This window comes from Monodon monoceros, unplaced genomic scaffold, assembly GCF_005190385.1.
Source record: "Monodon monoceros isolate NGI ecotype Baffin Bay Population unplaced genomic scaffold, NGI_Narwhal_1 Super_Scaffold_21, whole genome shotgun sequence".
Taxonomy (NCBI): Eukaryota; Metazoa; Chordata; class Mammalia; order Artiodactyla; family Monodontidae; genus Monodon; species Monodon monoceros.
In genome coordinates this window covers 13,460,167-13,482,929 of record NW_021703778.1, presented here as the reverse complement: position 1 = coordinate 13,482,929, position 22,763 = coordinate 13,460,167, and the positions used below count along the sequence as shown (strand labels likewise).

The window sequence follows — 22,763 nt, the reverse complement described above, 5'->3', positions numbered from 1 at the left end:
TCACGGGCCCAGCCGCTCTGCGGCATGTGGGATCTTCCCGGACAGGGGCACGAACCCGTGTCCCCTGCATCGGCAGGCAGACTCTCAACCACTGTGCCACCAGGGAAGCCCTGTTGTGTTTTTATGCACTAGTAATGAACTCTCAGAAAAAGAAATTAAGAAAACAATCCCATTTACAAAAAAATAAAATACCTAGGAATAAATTTAACCAAGGAGGTGAAAGATCTGTATACTGAAAACCGTAAGACATTAATGAAAGAAACTGAAGAAGACACAAATAAATGGAGAGACAGTCTGTGCTCATGGATTGGAAGAATATGTTAAAATGTCCATACTACCCAAAGCAATCTACAGATTCAATACAGTTCAATGGTATTTTTCACAGAAATAGAAAAACAATCCTAAAATTAGAGTGGAACCACAAAGGACCCCCAACAGCCAAAGCAATCTTGAGAAAGAAGTACAAAACTGGAGCAAAGTACAAAACTGCTCCCTGATTTCAAATTATATTACACACCTACAGTAATCAAAACAGTATAGTATGAGACAACCTACTGAATGGGAGAAAATATTTGCAAATGATATTACTGATAAGAGATTAATATCCAATACATATAAATAGCTCATAAAACTCAACATCAAAAATACAACCCAAGGGCTTCCCTGGTGGCACAGTGGTTGAGAGTCTGCCTGCCGATGCAGGGGACATGGGTTCGTGCCCCGGTCCGGGAGGATCCCACATGCCGCGGAGCGGCTGAGCTCGTGAGCCATGGCCGCTGAGCCTGCACGTCCGGAGCCTGTGCTCCGCAACGGGAGAGGCCACAGCAGTGAGAGGCCCGTGTACTGCAAAAACAAAACCAAAAACAAACAAAAAAACAACCCGATTAAAAAATGGGGCAGAAGAACTGAACAGACGTTTTCCCAGAGGAAATGCAGATTTTTCATATGCAGGCCAAGAGGCATATGAAAAGATGATCAACATAACTAATCATCAGGGAAATGCAAATGAAAACCACAATGAGATATCACCTAACACCTGTCAGAATGGCTACCATCAAAAAGAACACAAATAACAAATGTTGGTGAGTGTGTGGAGAAAAGGGAACCCACATACAGTGCTGGTGGGAATGTAAACTGATGCAGCCACTGTGGAAAGCAGTATGGGGGGGTTTTCAAAAAATTAAAAATAGAACTACCATATGACCCAGCAATTCCACTTCTGGGTATACATCTGAAAAAAACAAAAACACTAATTCGAAAGCTACATGCACCTCAATGTTCAGAGCAGCATTATTTACAATTGCCAAGATACGGAAACAAACTAAGTGCCCGTCAACAGATGAATAAAGAGGTGGTATATCTATACCATGAAATACTACTCAGCCATAAAAAAAGAATGAAATTTTGCCATTTGCAGCAACATGGATGGATTTGAAGGATATTATGCTAAATGAACTAAGTCAAAGACAAATACTATATGGTATCACTTATATGTGGAATCTAAAAGACACACCAAACTAGTGAATAAAACAAAAAAGAAGCAGACTCGCAGATATGGAGAATAAACTAGTGGTTACCAGTGGGGGAGTGGGCGGGCGGCAATAAAAGGGTGGGGGAGAGGGAGGCACACACTACTGGGGGCAAGACAGGCTCGAGGATGTACTGCACAACGTGGGGAACCCAGCCAATATTGTGTAGTAACCGTAAATGGAAAAAACGAATGAAAAATTGTATGAAAAATAAAAAATAAATGGCCACCCCCCCACCACCACCAAACAGTATGTGGTACTGGCATAAAGTCAGATATATATGATCAATGGAAGAGAATAGAGATCCCAGAAATAAACTCATTCATATACGGTCAATTGATTTATGACAAAGGAGCCAAGAATATATAATGGGGAAAGGACAGTCTCTTCAATAAATGGTGCTGAGAAAACTGGACAGGCATACGCAAAAGAATGAAACTGGACCACTATCTTACACCATACATAAAACTTAACCCAAAACAGATTAAAGACTTGAATGTAAGACCTGAAACCATAAAACTCCTGGAAGACAACATAGGCAGTAAGCTCCTTGACATCCCAGATTTGATTCACTGTTAAAAATCCACCAATTTTTCTCATTTCCTTTAGGAAGAAATCCAAGTTCCTATGCAAGGCATTTAAAGACTGGGTATCTGGCCCCTGCCTACCTCTCCACTTTTATTTCATCTTAATCTCTGCCTCCTATCCTAATGCTTCAGACATCTGAAACTACTGGCTGAACATGGAGGATGTTTCATCTCACTGTGCCTTTTTGAATATTTTCCCTATGCTTAGAATGCACTCTTCTGCGTTTTCTATCTAATAACTACTCCTACATTAAGAATAAGTTTCCTCTGTGAAGCCTTTCTAACTCCCAAGACACTGAAGTACTCCCTCTGCTATGCTTCCTCCATAACTATACACACTTTTATAAAAATTATTGCATTATATTGTGATGGCCTCTTTATATAACTGTTTCTTTGTATGGATTATAATCTCCTAAGGCTTAGGGACTGTGCCTTTCATGCATATATTCTCAATGCCTGGAGCACATTATTAGTCAGTGAATAATTACTGAGTGAGTACTTTGGGAAAAAGTTGAAAAACCCAAAGGAAAAATAGGTGCGAAGCATACCAGGCCCCTTTGGAGGTAGGACAATAAATTCTATATGTATTATTAGAAGTGGATAACGCATACATGAGTGGAAAATGACAATAATTATGTATTTCTCTAGGATTAGTGATACTCAAAATGTAGATCTCTTGCTTAGTAAAGTTAGAATTCCACCAGAGACATTTTCATGTCTTAAGGGACATTTTAATTTATAGATTTATAGCTATTAACATTAAATGTGACCTCAAGGACCAACTGTTCTGTCTACAGGCAGAAATTTTTCTGCATTATCCTATTTGAGAAAAAATAACTGAAACAAAAGAAACTGAAGGGATTTAAAAAAAATCAGGACGTATGATAAAAGGATGTATTGGTAAATAGTACGGGGGAAGCTGGAAATTTGTAGTACTCTTTCCATGTTGTTCAACTATAATGCATCCAGTATTTGTCAAAGGTCATATTATTCAACAGAATGACACCTGACTCTTAGTTTAGTAACTGGAATCATGTATGTACACTGGAATCTAACTAGCTTTCTTAAAGGGTAACACTTTTAGTAGTTACATTCCCTTAAAACAGCCTCATTTCAATGGTTTATCTATATGCTGTAATATTTAATAATATTTTAGAATTACAAGGGGTCACAGAGACAACCTAGCCCAACACCCTCTTTTTAAGATAGAAGAAACTGAAGCCTACAGAAGCCGAAAAGGCTTCTTCAGGTTCACTGGGCAATCAGCGATGGAGTCGGGATAAGATCTCAGGTTTCCCAATTTTAGCCCAGTAATCCATTCTGAGTTTTTAAAATTACAAATAAAAGTGTTAAGTTATCGCTGACAGTGAGCATATATATTGTATCATGCAATATCATAAAAACATATTTAGCCAAACTGTTGAAAGTGGGATACCTTTTAAATATTTCTACAAAATTAAGGTAGGATCATAATTTTAGACAGCATCACAGTCAGGACAATACTTGCAAATTCTTTTAATTAGTATAAATGTCATAATTTCCTTTCCAGTTTTATGTCATCTGATAGCAAAGTCCTAGTGTGAAAGGAAAATAAAAATAGAGTCAGTATGGCTCAGATAGCTCTCTTAAATGGAGCTGGGAGGCCATTAAGGAAGTATGACTTATGCAAGTCTCAGCCTGGATGGAATCTGACCTTTGGACCTGATGAAGTCATCCAGAACACCTGCCAGAAACTCAAGATACTTATAGGACCCTTACCCTAAAATAACCTGTGACAGTCTATCTACTTATCAGACCCCTACCCTAAAACAACTTGTGATCCCGGGACTTCCCTGGTGGTGCAGTGGTTAAGAATCTGCCTGTCAATGCAGGGGACCCGGGTTCGATCCCTGGTCCGGGAAGATCCCACATGCTGCAGAGCAACTAAGCCCATGCACCACAACTACTGAGCCCTCGTGCCACAACTACTGAAGCTCACACTCCTAGAGCGCATGCTCCGCAACAAGAGAAGCCACCGCAATGACAAGCCCATGCACTGCAAGCAAGAGTAGCCCCCGCTCGCCGCGACTAGAGAAAGCCCGGGCGCAGCAATGAAGACCCAACGCAGCCAAAAAAATAATATAAAACAATAAATAAAAACAAACTTGTGGTCTCTTAAGGACAAATACAGTCTGACTCAGGTCAGAGTCAATCATAATTCTCACCAGGCAACTTTCAACACCCTCCGGCTTTTTGTTTTAATAAGCCCCTGACTCTTTTCCTCGGAACATTCTTTCAGAGTTACCAGAATCTGTGTCTCTTGATTTGTGGTCCTTAAGACCCCAGATAAACACTTTTCTTATTTGCAGCCTCCTGCATTATTTTTTGGTTGACACTAGACGCATACTCAGTACTCAGAAAACATTTGTTAAACTGACTGAAAGAATACCATATGATAGTCTCGAGTATTAACCACTAACAAGGGAAGGCCTACGTAATTTGCAGAAAAGGGATACAGACAAGAATACAGCTAGGAAAAATAGGAATAGTTTATAAAATCATAGTAAGTTTTAAAAATATGTGTTATTTAGGTCTTTACTCATCTCTGCAAATTCAAGGAGAGTTGAACTGACATCTAGAAAACCACAAACAAACCTATTAGAAGCTTTTTAAGTGAAAATAAGAACTTAGATGAAGTGTGCACTGAAGAGCTGCTTCTTTGTGAAGGCTTTAAATTTTCGTGTTTTATCCAGATTTCCTTATGACCAGTGGTATATGTCTGTAAGATGGTTCCCAGGATAAGGGAAATGGATGTGAAAAGTATAAAAACCAATCTCACACCAGGATCAAGTCATAAATGATACCTTCATACCCATACGTGTGCCACCATATATTTAATTGCACTTTTAGATGGGGTAGTTTTAATTAGAATTTTTTATTGAAGTATCATTGATTTACAATGTTGTGTTAGTTTCAGGTACACAGCACAGTGATTCAGTTATATATATACACATACATATATATGCACGTACGTACATATATATTCTTTTTAGATTCTTTTCCCATTTTTTCTTAACAGTTGTGATTTTTCTCTCACTGATGTATATTTTCCTTACTCTCAAGAGAAAGCTATTCAACTGTCATATTTTCTTCATTCCTTATTCAGTCTTAAAAATTTATGGCTTCTGGTATGCTTTCCACTTACATATAGACAATACCAGTCAACAGTATTTTTAGTTTGAACAATAATAATACATCAGGTACTCTGTTCTTCCTTCATGTGTTTCCATACTTGAGAATAAAAGTTAGATATAATAAATGTACCAGCAAATGAAAAGGTATGGAAAACTCCTTGATTACCTGAGCATACATACCACTGCGCCTGACACATAGCAGGCTTATAATAATTATGTTGAATGAATGGCTGACTGACTAGCTGAGTGAATGACGGAAATAAAGATTCCGGCCATTTTGACAGTGGCTGGAATTTGGCACTGAACAGTTCTTGCACGTAACCAAGCAGACTAGACTCGCTTTGCTAAGGGAGGGAAGAGTCAAGCTTCCGTTCAAAAGACAGTAATACTAAGAGCCATTGGTACAGCCTTACACCAAAAACTAGGCTAGGGGAGAAGAGAATGGGAGGAGCAACAGCTGGACAAGGGCTTCGGAGGCTTTCTTCTCACTGCTCAGTGCAGCTAAGCGTTCCAGTTCCACAAACATTATAGGTCCGTAACACTACCTGAGTAAGAGATTATTCAAATCTTTCAGGAAAGATCTGGCACCACACGATGGTAAATTAGATAAAGTTACCATCGTTTGAAGTGAGGCTGTAAGTTAAGGACCTATATTAAGGCCAATAATATTTAATAAATGTTAGCTGTGGGTTACTGAATTTCCAAATAGCCCTCCAGAGGGAGGTGAGGGTGAGGGAAATCTGCTGTCTGCTTCCTACCAGCCTGGGCCACCATGCTGCTCCCCTCCAGCTTCCGCTTCCCACCCAGCTCCCAGGAGTGTCACAAACCTGCCCTTACTCATGGTTTTGATTGTGGTAAAACATACATAACATATGTTATGTCTCTATGGATTTGCTTACTTTGGGTATTTTATATAAATGGAATCATACAATATGTGACCTTTAGTTTCTGGCTTATTTACTTATAATGTTTCAGTGTTCATCCACATTGTGACATGTGTCAGTCCTTTGTATGGCTGAGTAATATTCCATTGTACATTTAGACCACATTTGTTCATCCATTAATTGATGGACATTTGGGCTGTTTCCACCTTTTGGCTATTGTGAATGGTGCTGCTATGAACATGCACATTTATGTATTTATTTGAGCTCTTGTTTTCAATTCCCTTGAGTATATACCTATGAATGGAAGGGCTGGATCATACCGAACTCTATGCTTAACTTTTTGAGGACCCACCAACCTGTTTTGCGCAGCAGCTGAACCATTTTACATACTTTCCAGTAATTTATGAGGATTTCATTTTCTCCATATCCTTGCCAATATTTGTTATTTTCCTTTTCCCCTCTTTTTCATATGGCCATGCTTACAGGGTGTGAGTGGTATCTCACTGTGATTTTGATTTGCATTTCCCTAATGATTAATGATGTTGAGCATCATTTCACTTGCTTATTGGCCATCAGTATATCTCCTCTGCCCATCTTTGAATTGGGCTGTTTTTTGTTGTTGCTGAGTTTTAGGAGTCCTTTATATATTCTGTGTATTAATCTCTTATCAGATATATGATTTGCAAATATTTTCTCCCATTCTGTTCCATCTTCACTCTTAATAGTGTCCTTTGATATACAGACGTTTCTAATTTTGATAAGTCCAATTTATCTATATTTTCTTTTGTTGCTGTGCTTTTGGTGTCACATCCAAGAAATCTTGCCAAATTCAATACCATGAAGCTTTCCCCATGTTTTCTTCTAAGAGTTTCATAGTTTTAGCTCTTGCATTTATGTCTTTGATCCATTTTGAGTTGGTTTTTCTATACAGTGTAAAACAAGGGTCCAACGTCATTCTTTTCAATATGGATATCCAGTTTTCCCAACACCATTTGTGGAAAGACTGTCCTTTCTCCATTGGACAGTCCTGGCACTCTTGTTGAAAATCATTTGACATATATGCGAGGGATATTTTTTTACTCTATTCTATTCCATTGATATATATGTCTGTCTTTATGGCAGTCCCACACTGTTTTGATTACTATAGTTTTGTAGTAAGTTTTGAAATCAGGAAATATGAGTCCTCCAATTTAGTTCTTATTTTCAAGATTGTTTTGGCTATCTGGAGTCCCTTGAGATTCCATTCTGATGCGGATGCACTGAACCTGTAGATTGCTTTGAGTAGTATTCACGTCTAACAGTAGTAAGTCTTCCAATGCATGAACACAAGATGCCTCTCAATTTATTTTTCTTTAGTTTCTTTCACCAGTGATTTGTAGTTTTCAATGTACTTCATTCATCTTTAAAATGAAGCTCAAAGCCACTTTGTCCAGTCAGTACCACTTGCTTACTGGAGGTCACAGTCTCCTCCCTCCCCCACTGTCTGCCTTGGGTTTACATAAATTGTAATGAGATATACTTTTTCCCATTTGACACTAAGTTTTCAGGATTTACCCATATTGATACATAGAGTTCTAGTTCATTTGTTTAAACTGCTATGTAGTATTAGTTCCTAGGGCTGCCATAAAACATTACACTACAAACTGGGTGGCTTAAACATTTATTCCCTCATAGTTCAGGAGGCTAGAAGTCCAAAGTCAAGGTGTTGGTAAGGTTGGTTCTTTTTGGAGGTTCTGTGGGAGAATCTGTTCCACACCTCTCTCTAGCTTCTGGTGGTTGCCAGTAATCTTTGTGTTCCTTGGCTTGTACCTGTATCACTCCAATCTCTCCTGTGTGTTTCTGTGTATCTTCGCCTTTTATAAGGACAGCAGTTATTGGATTCAGGGCCTATCTTAATCCAGTACAACCTCATATTAACTAAGACCCTATTCCTGAATAAGATCATATCCTGAAGTTCTGGGTAGACATGGATAGTGCCCTTTTTGGGAGGGCACTATTCACTATACATTAAATGACTATAATATGTAATTCATTTATCTATTCATTCCCCTTGTTGATGGACATTTAGGTTGTTTCCAATTTTTCACTATTAGAATTCTGCAATGAATATCTTTTTTTCTTTCATAATTGAGATTTTATTGGTTGCTTTGAGGATCAGTACACAGACATTTCAATTTGTACACAACTCTCAACATACGTACCAAAAATCTAAAAAAATCATGTAGTTGTGATTCTTTTCTGAACAGTTATTCCAGTGACTTTCCAGCTTAAAATTTGGAGGCAAATTTTCCTTCACAGGATATCAAGTACCAATATCTTCAAATATTGATATGCTGTTACATCGTAAGTCCCACTAATTCGCAATTTAATATCATATACACTACATACTCAAATTGTCAATCGTTCACAGCACATTAACAGTTACTAGAAGAACTGGACTACCACGACCAAAGATGTTAACAGAGTGCACAAAATTCTGCCCAGGAGAGCCAAGATCAAGGGGTGAGTGGTTTGCTTTAGGAAACAATTCTACCAAAAACAACGTGGGAAGAGTAGTAATTTAAAGTGTTTAAGACATTAAATGCACAACTGACTATGCTTTGTATTATAGGATATAAAAGCTACCCCACCATCTGTGGAATGTTAAGCTCACACCCAAGACAATCAAAGCCTCCCATATTCAATATCCCACTATTTTCTGGTTGTACCAAAAAATAAACAACCAGCAAGTGATATCACCTCTTAAAAAAAAGCATTTACACTTAAAAAAATGGGATGAGGTGGGATTCCCTCCTTTTTAAAAATGTTTCTAGAACTACTAAAAAACTTGCGTTTACAAAATAGGTGACAAAAATATTCCTCTGGATTGTACAAGAAGGGAGACAGGGACCACTGATAGGACCAGGTGCGTGGTATTAATCAGACTTGGCTTCTTTCTCTCCCGCTTCATCAGAGGCTGGGCTCTCCTCGTTTTTAGTTTCTCCATTTTCTGCAGGTAAGTCTTCTGTAGTCTCTTGGTTAGCCACTTCAGCCTGTTTTCCCTTTGCTCCCCTTTTCCCTTTTATCTGCACTTTTTTGTCTGAAGATTTATCCTTTCCTGCCGCCTTTTTTGGCTTCGTTTCCACTTTTGCAGGAGCCGGTGTAGCTGACAACCTCGCCCATCTCCTCTTGGGCTCCTCCTTCGCTGCCCCCTCCTTGGAGCTGACCTTCCTCTTGGGCATCGTGGCGGCGGCGCTGGCGCCTGCCGGGTACCTGTGGGCCGCGGCGCGCCAAGAGCCTTCGCGAAGCTGGGCTGCCTGGCCGCTGCCGCTCCTCCCGCCAACGAATATCCTTTAAATGACTCTTTACCTACTTGTGTGTTTACTGATTCCTGACAATAGGATATGGGTATCTTCAAATTTGCAATTAGATATCACCAAACTTTTCTCCAAAGTAATTGTATTAATTCACTTTCCCATCAAAGGCAATGGAGATTTGGGACTTCCCTGGTGGTCCAGTGGTAGAGAATCAGCCTTCCAACGCAGGGGACACGGGTTCAATCCCCAGTCAGGGAACTAAGATCCCACATGCTGACGGGCAACTAAGCCCACGTGCCACAACTATTGAGCTCGCGCCCAACAACTAGAGAACCCACATGCCACAAACTACAGATCCCACGCGCCCTGGAGCCTGCGCACCACAACTAGAGAGAGAAAACCTGCACGCCACAACTAGAGAGAAACCCCAGTGCCAAAATGAAGAGACTGTGCGCCACAACAAAAGATCCCGAATGCCTCAGTGAAGATCCAATGTGCCGCAATTAAGACCCAATGCAGCCAAGAGGCAAATAAAATAAATATTTTTTAAAAAGCAATGGAGATTTCCCATTTTTCCTCCACATAGTCGGCAACATCTAAATTTTTTTTTTTTTTTTGTAGTACGCGGGCCTCTCACTGCTGTGGCCTCTCCCGTTGCGGAGCACGGGCTCCGGACGTGCAGGCTCAGGGGCCATGGCTCACGGGCCCAGCCACTCCGCGGCATGTGGGATCTTCCCGGACCGGGGCACGAACCTGTGCCCCCTTTATCAGCAGGCGGGCTCTCATCCACTGTGCCACCAGGGAAGCCCGGCAACATCTAAATTTTAACTTTGCCAGATGTATTAGCTTGTTATTACAAAACAAACAACTGAAAATCTCAGTATATAAAACAACAGGCATTTATTTATCACATGAGTCTGTGGGACACTCAGAGATGGCTGATCTAGGCTGCGCTAGCCCCGGCGGATTGCCGATATTACATGTTTCAAAGTTGGTATTACTATCATACTCATTTAACAGAGCAGAAACTTTTAAAGCAAACCTCAGGTATTAGAAAATGACTTTTTAAAACTCAATATCTAACATTTTTAGGAAATTTTTGTATCTACGTTCATATGTAACAGTGATCTCTTCCTTTTCATAATACATATTTAATTTTGAAATTAAGATTTACATTAGCCTCATAAAAGAACTTGGGGAGTTTTTCCTCTACAAATATTAGAATATCTATATAAGATAGAGGTTATCTGGTCCTTGAAGGTGTGGTACTTGTGCATTTTTTTGCCATGTAAATTTAGGTTATGTTGTTAGATGCATAAAGATTATAAGGGTCAGAATTCTGATTTTTTACTTTCTCTTTACTTGCAATCTTTCAGTGACACTGTGTTTTAGATGTTTCTCTAATAACATGTGGCCACGTTTTGTATTAGTTTTTCAATTTGAAAATACTACTTTCATGTATTGTGATTACTGAAATATTTGGATTTATTCTTTATCTTAACTTATGCTTTTGTATCTTCTTTTATGTATCTTTTATTCTCTCTTTTCCTATATTCTATTTTTCTTACTGTGTTTTTCTCCACCTATTGGTTTGAAAATTGTACATACTATAGTTTTACCCCTATATTTAAAAAATAATCATTGACAAAGTCTAATTAGTATCTCTATCCTCCTCCCACTCAATACAAGGATGCTAAGGATGCTAAAATGTTTCTGATTTCCTTCTCCCATCTTCTAAGTTTTGCTGTCATACTGTTTTTAACCCCCTCCAAATTAGTCATCATCATTACAATAATTTCTTTTACAGTCAGTGCTTAAGATTTATCAACATGTTTACTTTTTTCTGAGTTAGAACTTTTTCTTGCTGCCCTCTCCTTCCTCCTGTATTCAATTTTCTTCTTGCTGAGGTATACCCTTTATTTGCCTTCAAAGTGAGGGTCTCTCAATGGCAAATTGATAAGTCTTAATTTTCCTGAAAATATCTTTATTTTATTCTCAACTAATACTTTAACAAGGTATAAAATGCTACACTGACAATTATTTTCTCTAAGCAATTTGAAGATATTTTTCTATCTTTTTCTGACATCTTTTGTTTCAGATGGGAAGGTAATTGTTAGTATAACTGGTGTTCTTTAATTTTTGTTCTACAATTGGTTTAAAATTTTCTATTTGCTTTAATGCTGAACAGTTTCTCTATGGTTTGTTTAAACGTGGATTGCTTTTATTTATCCTGTTCAGGATACTGTGTACTTCTTAAATATGAGGACTTGTCTGTCTTGCCAATTCTGGAAAATCTCAACCATTATTTTATGGTAATATTGCATCTCCCATTCGCTTCTTCTAAACTGTCATTAGATAGATATATGCTGTACTTTCTTATTCTATCTCCCATGTCTCCTAAGCATTCTTATATTTTCCTTCCTGATCTCTTGGTTCTGTATTCTGGGTGATTTGACCAGATCATCTTCCAATTCACTAATTCTCATTTCAGTAGCTTAATCCAACCATTAAAGAAAAAAAAAAAAAATCAATGAACATTTCATTTATAGTTCTTTTTTTTTCTCTTATCCTGTCATGTTCTTTCATTAAGGTTTTATTCCTTCTTTTATCTCTTTAAGTGTTTATTTTAAAATGATTATTTTTATGGTATCTTTCAGTTAGGTTTCTTATCTCCTGTTCTTAGAAGGACAATTTTCTTCTTTGTTGCATCTGTTGACTATCCTCACAGTTTATATTTATATTGTGAGCACATCTTCACTGAGGTTTTTGATTTTTTAAAAAATACTTCCTTAACAGGAGCTCCCAAAGCCCTAAGTTTTGTGGTAGAGAACAGTTTTTGCATTGGCTTCTGTCAGGGTCCTAAGGGTTTTAATAGCTCTGGACCACTGAATTTTTCTCATTCTTTCACAAAACAGTAGCCCTTTGAGACTAGGCTTTATGCAGGGGGCCCAATTCCAGCTGCCTGTGGACCCAAAGGCACAATTTTTGTTTCAAGTAAGTATTAGAACCCCAGGCACCAAGGCTTATATTCTGTGGTGTCATTTCCTGCTTTTGACTATGGTTTTGAGCTGTTGCTGGCATTAAAACAAAACTGGATTTCCCTTTTATTCCTTTAATCAAGGCTATGATTATTTTTTTTGTTCGTAATACTTAATCTTATATTGGAAGGGCAGGGCTCATTCATATCATCAGCTCCATCTTTTATGCTGCTAGAAATCTGCCAAGGGAGCCTTACTGAGGGCTAATCTATATTTACTCTTAAGTCTAATAACCTAATATTCACTTTATCCATGTCTATATAACATGTGTAGATACCACAGTTAGTCTATGATTTCTGAGTGCTATGAAGGAATCTAGAATTCACTTGTAAGATATAAGAACTAGAAAATAATTTGAAGTAGAGCAGCCAATTATAGAAGCAAAGGAAAACAAAGATCTAAGGGAAAAACAATACGAAAGAGCATGTATAAGCACAAAAACTCATGTTCTCACAACCTAGATTTCATAAATGCTGATGTTCTGCCACATGTGTTTTACCTCTCTGAAACATTCCACTCTCTCACTTCCTATTTTAATCCACTGTAATCTTCTGGTTCTCCTTACCCTGGGAATATTCCTTTGGTGGTTCTGATTTTTCCATATGTCCCCTACATGTTTTTCCTCTACATGCTTCCCTGGATTTAGGTATCAAATGTACACCAAGGTCTCTAATAGTTACATCTCTAATTTTCGCCTCTTAAATTCTACATTATTGGACTTCTCTGGTGATCCAGTGGTAAAGAATCCGCCTTACAATGCAGGGGACTTGGGTTCAATCCCTGGTCGGGAAACTAAGATCCCACATGCTGCGGGGCAACTAAGCCCGCATGCGACAACTACTGAGCTTGCGCGCCTCAACGAGAGAGCCCGCGTGCCGCAAACTTCAGAGCCCACGCACTCTGGAGCCTGCGTGCCACAAATAGAGAAAACTCGCACGCCACAACTAGAGAGAAACCCGCGAGCCACAACGAGAGAGGAGCCCGAGTGCCGCAACAAAGAGACCACGCGCCACAAAGAGGCCGCGCGCAGCAACGAAAAGGCCACGTGCCGCAACTAAGACCCAATGCAGCCAAAAAAAAAAAAAAAAAAAAAAAATCTACATTATCGCTGAATGTTTCCTCCCACTGGCATCATAAACTTGGCATGTGTCAAACTGATTATATATCTTCCTTTCTCCCAAACTGTCATGTCCTAACTGTGCTCTTTGTTATCTCTGTTAATGGCATCTGCCTCTTCCAACCACCCACTAGGCATTTTTAGTCTCCCAGCACCACCCCTGCTGTATAGCCAATCAATCAGTTGATAAATCTTGAAGATTCAGGAAGATTCACATAGTCTCTCCTCCCGTCTCTACTTTCCCTGCTAGCTACCTAATTCAGGGCTTCATTATCTCTTACTTCGCCTATGGCAATAACTTTCCAGTTAGTCCTTCTCCTCTCTTTGAACTTTTGCATAATTATAGCCAAATATTTCTATGATAGAGACTTAAAAATACACTGCACTACTTACAAAATATGACTTAAACATCTTAATCTCACATTCAAGAACTATGACTTGGCTGCAACCCACTTTTATAAACTTATTTCCCTTTACCATTTCAAGCATCCTTTGCAGTTAAACTACATTACTCACTGTGCCTGGTAATATGTTCTGAAGAGTCTCCTCGCAAGAGTGCTTTATATCACGCAAGTTCCTGTCTGTGGAATGTTTCTCCCTACCCCACTTCCAAATCCTTCATAATGCCTTTGTTTTTGTCCTAGGTGGAAGTAATCTTGCCATCTGCTGAACTGTAAAAGTTCTTTAACCTTCTCACAAAGCTGTTATAGTAAACCTCAAAATACGCTTATTTAGGTCTCTGTCTTGCCTTTTCAACTGGATAATATAGTGGTAGTGGCTAACAGCATGGATTCTCAAGCTGGTGAAGTAGGTTTGAATCATGGTTTTGTCACTTATTAGCTAACTAATTTGGAAAAAGTTATTTTATCTCTCTGTACCTCAGTTTTCTCCTGTGTAAAATGAAGAAAATAGTGTAGACCACATGGTGTTGCTGTGAGGACTGAGTTATATATAAAGTTCATAGAACAGTATCAGACACATGGTAGCCACTTAATAAATGCTATCTAATATTAAGGACAAAATTGGGCACGTCTTATTTATCATTGTATCACCCATTCACATTATTTCCCACATAGCAGGCAGTCAGCAAGTTTTTTTTTTAATTGGAAAATATTATAACCAATAGAATACTAGGTAGTTCAAGGCACTATACACTCAAATATAAGTGGTACAGAAATAGTGCTATAAGAATTCAGATAAGGGAAGTAAGATGAGTAAGAAAATACTCTAGGAAAGAGTGACTCCCCAGTGAAATTGTATTTTAAAAGTTCTAATCAGAGAGAAGCAAACAGGATGAACTGATAGGATAATAGTTAAACTATTAGCAGTCATGAGGCCATGAGATACTGGACTAGGATGGTTAGCACTGAGGGATTTCAAAGGGAGGGATAGAAACAGAGAGAGAAAACAAAGCCAGAATAAACTGGGTTTATAAAAACAGGAAGAAGTAAAAACAAATAAAAAACCCAACAAACTCAGCTGCATTTCTATACACTAATAATGAACAATCTGAAAAGGAAATTATGAAACAATTCCTTTTATAATAGCATCAAAAAGGATAAAATACTTAGGAATTAACCAAAGAGATGAAAGACATGTACAATAAAAGCTACAAAACACTGTTGAAAGGAATTAAAGACATAAATAAATAGAAAGACATCCCATGTTCATGGACTAAAAGACAATATCGTTAGATATGAGTTTTACCCAAAGCAATCTACAGATTCAAAAAAATCTCCACCAAGGGCTTTCCTGGTGGCTCAGTGGTTAAGAATCTGCCTCTCCGGCTTCCCTGGTGGCGCAGTGGTTGAGAGTCCGCCTGCCGATGCAGGGGACACGGGTTCGTGCCCCGGTCCGGGAGGATCCCACATGCCGTGGAGTGGCTGGGCCCGTGAGCCATGGCCGCTGAGCCTGCAGGTCCGGAGCCTGTGCTCCGCAATGGGAGAGGCCATAACAGTGAGAGGCCCGCGTGCCGCAAAAAAAAAAAAAAAAAAAAAGAATCTACCTCCCAATGCAGGAGACACGGGTTCAAGCCCTGGTCCGGGAAGATCCCACATGCCATGGAGCAACTAAGCCCGTGCACCACAACTACTGAGCCTGCGCTCTGGAGCCCACAAGCCACAACTACTGAGCCCACATGCCACAACTACTGAAGCCCATGTGCCTAGAGCCCGTGCTCTGCAACAGGACAAGAAACCACAATAAGAAGCCCGCGCACCGCAATGAAAAGTAGCCCTCGCTGGCTGCAACTAGAGAGAGCCTGCGCACAGCAACGAAGACCCAACACAGCCAAAAATAAAAATAAATAAATTTAGAAAGAAAGAAAGAAAGAAATATTCAAAATAGGTAAATCCACAGAGACAAAATGAAGATTAATGGTTGCTATAGGCTGGTGGGGACAGGGGTAGGGAACAGGGAGCAACTGCCTAATGGGTACAGAGTTTCCTTTTGGGGTGATGAAGTGTTTTGGTGCTAAACAGAGGTGGTTGTACAACAATGTGAATGTAAATGCTACTGAAGAGTTCACTTTTTTAAAAGGTTAATTTTATGTTATATGAATTTCTCCTCAATTAAAAAAAATTGTTTAAAAAACCCACATTGGTATACTACCCACTAGAAGAGCTAAAACGAGAAAAAGACATAAATACCAACTGTGGGCAGGGATATGGAACAACAGGAACTCTCATAAATTGGTGTGTATGCATACATTGGTTATAATTACTTCGGAAAACTGGCAGTAATCTACTAGAGCTGAATCATATGCACACCCTAGCACAATGCCTAGTAGGTGCTCAATAAATGTTTATTGATTGAACTAATGAAGTTCCCACTGTTTTTTTAGGCACTGTGCTAAGACCCTGGGACATAAAAATGAAAAGTCATGGTTCTCTCTCCTAATAAACAGACATTTAAATAATTATAATAACAGTATACAGATGGCTCTCTGTATCTGTGGGCTTCACATCTGCAGATTCAATCAACTCCGGATTGAAAATAATCAGAAAAAAAATTCTAGAAAGTTCCAAAAAGACAAAACTTGAATTTGCTGCATGCTAGCAACTGTTTACACAGCATTTACATTGTATTTACAACTAGTTACATAGCAGTTACATTGTATTAGGTATTATAAGTAATCCAGAGATTATACAGAAGGATGTACATAGGTTATATGCAAATACTACACAAATAAAGGGACTTGAGCACCTGTGGATTTGTGTGTCCTGGGGTTGGGAGTGGTGTCCTGGAACCAGTCCCCTCGGAATACTGAGGGGTGACCACATTTACACTGTAGGGGAGCACAGTGTATTGGTTTTAGAGTCAGACAGACCATTTAAGCCCTGGCTCCACTACTGACTAGTTAGCTATGATTACAGGCAAATCTGAACTTTATTTCCGTATCATTTCTGGAATTTCTTTTCTTTCTACTCTCACTCTACGGTTTCAGTCTACTGCTGCTAGAGTCGTCTTTCTAAAACAGAACACATTGGGAATTCCCTGGCAGTCCAGTGGTTAGGACTTGGAGATTTCACTGCCGGGCCCTGGTTCAATCCCTGGTTGGGGAACTAAGATCCCACAGGCCGCATGGCATGCCAGGAAAAAAAAAAAAGAAAAATCAGAGCACATCACCACCTCACTCCTTCCAGCTCAAAATCCAAAGATTCCCTACTACCTAAAATATAAAATGTAAACTTCTTAGCCTGGCATTCAAAAACGTGTGTATTTTGTTACCTACCTGTCCTTCCAGCCTTAGGTCACAGTCTACTCCCACTGTGTTCTGGAAGCCAGACACAATGTTCTGCCATCTCATCTTGAACATGTTTTGAAATGTCTGTACCTTTGTGTCTTTGCTCAACATGTCTTTCTTCCAAGAATTCACTTCTCCTCTCTACTTTGAGTATCTCTGAGTCATGAGAAAGTGATTTTCATGGTATATTGATAAAGGGTCTTTCTTCTACATGTAATTTAGCTTAACCTATAGATTAAGCATGGGAGAGAATAAACTGATCACATTTATGGGAGTAGACTGATCCACACGACAAATGAATAAATTAGCCATCAGGAACACACTCTGGCCTTGTGGGCATTTTATTCAGGCAGAGGGAGTTATTATTTTCTCAATACTAACCATATCGTTGTATCAGAGTTATCTCTTCTTAAAAGAACGATGCTGGAAAACTGCTTTTCTGGTCCAGAAAGTTGAATCTAATCCAGTATCAAAATAAATTGGCCCTATCCCTGTGACTCCTAGTGGCAAATATAGTGAGATACTCCCAGGAACTTTAATCTCATGGAAGTAAGATTATCTTTTGAAAGATAAACACACAAAGGATAAGAACATGTAATGGTATTGAGTGATGGAGTGAAATAAATTAGTGGGATTAGTTTAATTCAACAAGTGAATTCAATTCAATTAATATTTACCCTATAGACACTACAGGGGATATAAAATTAAAAGGGTATGAGCACATCCATCAGGTGGTTTATAGTGGAGGAGAGGAACAATATAAGTGCCCAGGTAATTATAATATAAGAATTATATCTCAGCTTATTCCTAAAAATACGTACTTATATTATTAATAAGACTGGATGCAAGGGAAACAATACAAAGCACAAAAACTAAATCCTATACTACAGTATACAGAAAAAAAACCCTTACATTATAAAAGGAAGATGAGAAACAAATGTGGATTTTTAAAAACTCTCTCTCCATAGGTATACCTAATTATATTTTAAATATTATCAAAATTTTCCTTTTAGAAAGCATTTAGTATACTATGATTCACCTTCTCTATGATCTCCTTCCCTCTGCCAAAAAAAAAAAATCTAACTTAAGTATTTTTTCTATAACATCATAATCCTGAGACAAAAGTGGTTTATTTAGAGATACAGGGAAAAAACCCAGGAAATAGTATTCAGCTAATCAGTAATATGATGCTGGACTAAAACTAGCAGCATATTAGTTGTCAGGAAGTGGAAAGGATTCTCAGATTTCAAAGCAACATCGATGTGATAAGACTCAAGGCAGAAGACAGCAGGTGGTGTGGTAGCAGTCATTAATTATAAGGTAGCTGGGCTTAACAAAAGACCCATTTTAAAGACTTATCAATTATCTTAGCATTCTTCAAATTGACTGTAAACTGTTGCCATTGTAGAAAGTTTCTAAGAAGAAAACAAATTTATAAATAAAAGTTAAAGTCAAATAGCCATCACAAAATAAATGACTGTTTAAAAAGAAGTTTCTCAGCTATCTAGGAAAAAGTCTTAAGACATTATGAAACTAAAGGCAGTGTTAGAGAATATTGGTAGAATAACACATGCTGGTAATCACCCACCTGAACCATAAAACCACTAATTCTTTTAGAAAATTATCTAATTAAGATTAATTTTATTGAAGGGCTACGATATGTCTGCCACTTTTACATATGTTTCATTTAATTCTCATAGTATTCTTTGTTGTCTACTCACGTATGTACTTGAATATATGCATGAATGGGATATACACAAACTGATATATAAATCTGGTGTACATATTTCAGTCCACACAAAAGTAGTTTCTTATGTTGTGCTTTCATTTTATCTTAGTCTGTAAAACTGAAGACTGTGATATTCATTCTTTTTTCCCACTCAGAGAAAACTTCTATAACAAAATGAGTTACTAAGAATTTAATACAGCAGGATCTAAAAACCTGCTGTATTGTTTACTTTTTACTGCTTAAAAGAAATGTGTCCTAGTTCAGGACTATCCAGTGCATACCGAAGCCATTAGGCTCCAATTGTGTGTGAAGAGATGAGGGTGGAAAAGAAAATCTGAGGGCAAATGGAAGCGTTGAAGAAAAGGGCAAGACAACTGGGGGGACAGAAGAGCTCCTAAAATTGGTAACAGGATATGATGACATACTTGCACTTGGAGGCAAGCTTGAGAGCGGTGGCGAGGCCCCTGGTTAGCTTGGCATGAGGAGAGCAGTTGCCAGTGGGCCTCTTGCTGTATCAGAGACTACAGACACCACACTGGCCAAACCAGGAGGACAAGCAAAGGGGACTCACTTCAGAAGAAATTAGAGGGCATTCTCAGATAATCAACAAAGCAGTAATCTCAGACCGAGTGACTTCTTTTTGGAGAGACAACTGGGAAAGGGGCCAGGGCCCAAAGAATGACTAACAGTGGACTTCTCACAGACCCTGATGGGGAAGGGCTTAAAGTCAGAAATTTCTTCGGAAAAACTGAGAGATTTGACATCTTTTGTACTCTAGTGTTATCAAACAAGTTACCTCTAAAAGAATCTTATAAAATATAGGTGTTTAATATTTGTTGAAAGTGATTTTAGTAGACTTAAAACAGGATTTTAATAAAATAAGACTACCAGACACATAAATATCTCAGTTTTTCGTGCTCTCAAATATACTGGCCATTTTCTGTCTTGATGATCAAGAAAACCATGAAATGCACTTTTAACAGCACCATATAGTAAATCATTCATTGGGATGTCTTTTCTGCTATCCAGTCTATAATAGTCAGAGACAATGTTTAAAAAGAGTTTTCCTTTTCTTCCTGAAGCTTTACTTGAGTGAGAAACAGCTATAATACAAAGGGTCAATTCAGCACAATATAAGATTTTCTAACAGGCAAAGTTCAAATTTATCTTTTGGAAAAGGCAGATATTCTAGATCTAATATGGCCATGGCCAAACTATTTTGAAAATATAATACACTTTAGAAAATGTATGTAAAACAATTTTATTAAAGGGTAAACTAATGAATGATGAAAATATTCAGTGGCAAGCTGCTATTATCAACGATGAACACAAACAGTTAACTGCTGGGTAACAGACTGGGACCTTTCACCGGAGACTTCAGCTGTTATCAAACTAATTACATTAAAAAGCTTTTAAAATGAAAACCCTGTTCTTACAAATAAAACAGATCTATCTAGGCAGTTTTAGGTAGGTGATGATCTAGCAACAAAAAAATCTCACCAATACTCCAATGTACTTAGGGATCGCTTCTTTTGGTTCTGTTGTTAAGACATGGGAAAGATAATAATTTTGAATGGTTTAAAGTCATCTTGCTAGGCAAGTAACAGGAAGGTACGATATTAAATGACTTCAGGATAATATAATAGGTGCCTTAATAATAGAGACAAACTGATAAAAAGAAGAAAGAAAACAGGCTGATATTTATATTCTCTATGTATCCCCTAAATACCAATAGTCAAATAATTTGCATAACTGTAGTGAATCCTGGAGACAGATGAAGGATGGCTGAATCAGACATACAGTAAAAGGTAAAGAAATGGAGTTTTCCCAAGGACAGTGGTGTGCTGGAGCCCACTTACACCAGCTCATGAGCGCCAATTGCCAAAGTTTCAGGAACTGTGTGAGCCAGTTATTAAACGTATCCATTATTAAAAATTAAGATTATATAAACTTTTAATTAAATTATACTAAAAAAGGTAATAGTCAAAATTCATTGCTTCCTCTTTTACATTTTATTATTATGTATCCTTTGAGGATATTCACATCTAGTGTATCTACATGATGGAAATATTACAGAATGGTAAACTACTGCTCCACATCTTTTCCCAACTCCACTTTCAGTGACTTCATGTTGATAATTTCAAATCAGCCATGATGAGAGTAAATTACCAGTAAAATTGGCAAATGCTACAAATTGAGGCTTCTTTTTTCCCTCCAAGGAATCAATTTTAAAAAGTTCACCTACCTACCAGTACCATGGGGTATTCTAAAAATATTTATAAGCATGGCTGGTTTAAAAGCAGTAACACTGTGAAATACTTAAAAAACGACTTCCTGAAAAATCATTGATGACAAATAGGGAATATTCTCTTAAATGCTACTAAAATATAAACTAGATCAATCCTGGAATACTCCAGAATATAAATAAATGGTTTTTTATTTTATAAAGAAAAATATGCCACCCATCTTTGACTGCTATGACTTTGGGGGTTTAATTTTGGTTTGGAGTCATTCTAAACATAAATGAAGAGGATGTGGCATAAGGGCAGAATAAGAAACCACCAAGAGTCATTGTTGAATACTTCGCAGGCCCATGCTCACAGCTCTAAGTGTTACCATCAACATGTTTAAATAGGAACAGCATTCTGGAAGTTGTTTTCCTGATGAAGATACATGCCCTTTTCCACTTAAATAACTTTCTCTTGTTTACATTCACACACCTACTCAAGTATCTTTTCTCTGACAATAATCTGATTTTGTTTCTGTTGTTTTTATTTACTCACTTTTCTGTACTCACCATAACTCTTTCAAAACATTAAGTTTTTGGGGCTTCCCTGGTGGCGCAGTGGTTGAGAGTCCGCCTGCCAACTCAGGGGACACGGGTTTGAGCCCTGGTCTGGGAAGATCCCACATGCCGTGGAGCAACTGAGTCCATGTGCTGCTACTACTGAGCCTGTGCTCCTCAACAAGAGAAGCCACCGCAATGAAGACTGAACCCAGCCTAAAATAAATAAACCCAGCCTAAAATAAATAAATAATTAATTTAAAAAAAAAAACATTAAGTTTTTGTGTATATGGAATAATGTGAAACTGAGGAGGGCAGCCATGTTTCTTAGAACTTCAGGGTTTTTCCAAGATGCCTTGCCTCAATGGGGTGAGGAAGAGGCCATACAGATGGGACTCTAGCCTCCCTCATTCTGACATTAAGCAGAGAAGCTCAGCCTTTTGTAGCTGTCTTTCATATATTGGGGTTATGTGTAAAATGTCACTAGGAAGGAAGGAAGGAAGGGAGGGAGGGAGGGAGGGAGGGAGGGAGGGAGGGAGGTGGAAAGAGAAAAGAAAAGAAAACCAGTGTGTTAGAGAACTTAGGTACGCCAATGTTTGAGTGTGTGTGTGCATATGCGTGCATGTGTACCACCTGTAATTATGCAAGGTGTGTTTGTGTGTGTTTTGGGAGGAACAGGTATAGGTAGATTGGGTCTATTTATTGTTAAAACACAAGTGCATTTTTAACTGAATTATATGCATTGTATTTTATATATACACCTACACAAAGATCTAATTGATTTAAATTACTGATATTCGAGGTTTTTTTAAATTAAAATTTAAAGTTACAGAGTATGCAGATAATCTAGGTTTTAAAGGGAACAAGAAAACAATTCTAA

At 38.2% G+C, this 22,763-nt stretch overlaps 1 protein-coding gene and 1 pseudogene across 2 annotated transcripts in view; both read right to left on the bottom strand.

The window, feature by feature from the left end:
- The window catches only part of DNAJC1 (DnaJ heat shock protein family (Hsp40) member C1), a 203,092-nt gene that overhangs the window by 49,966 nt on the left and 130,363 nt on the right, over nucleotides 1-22,763 (bottom strand). The gene's annotated exons all lie outside the window — the stretch shown is intronic.
- LOC114904071 lies at nucleotides 5,929-15,430 on the bottom strand (annotated as a pseudogene).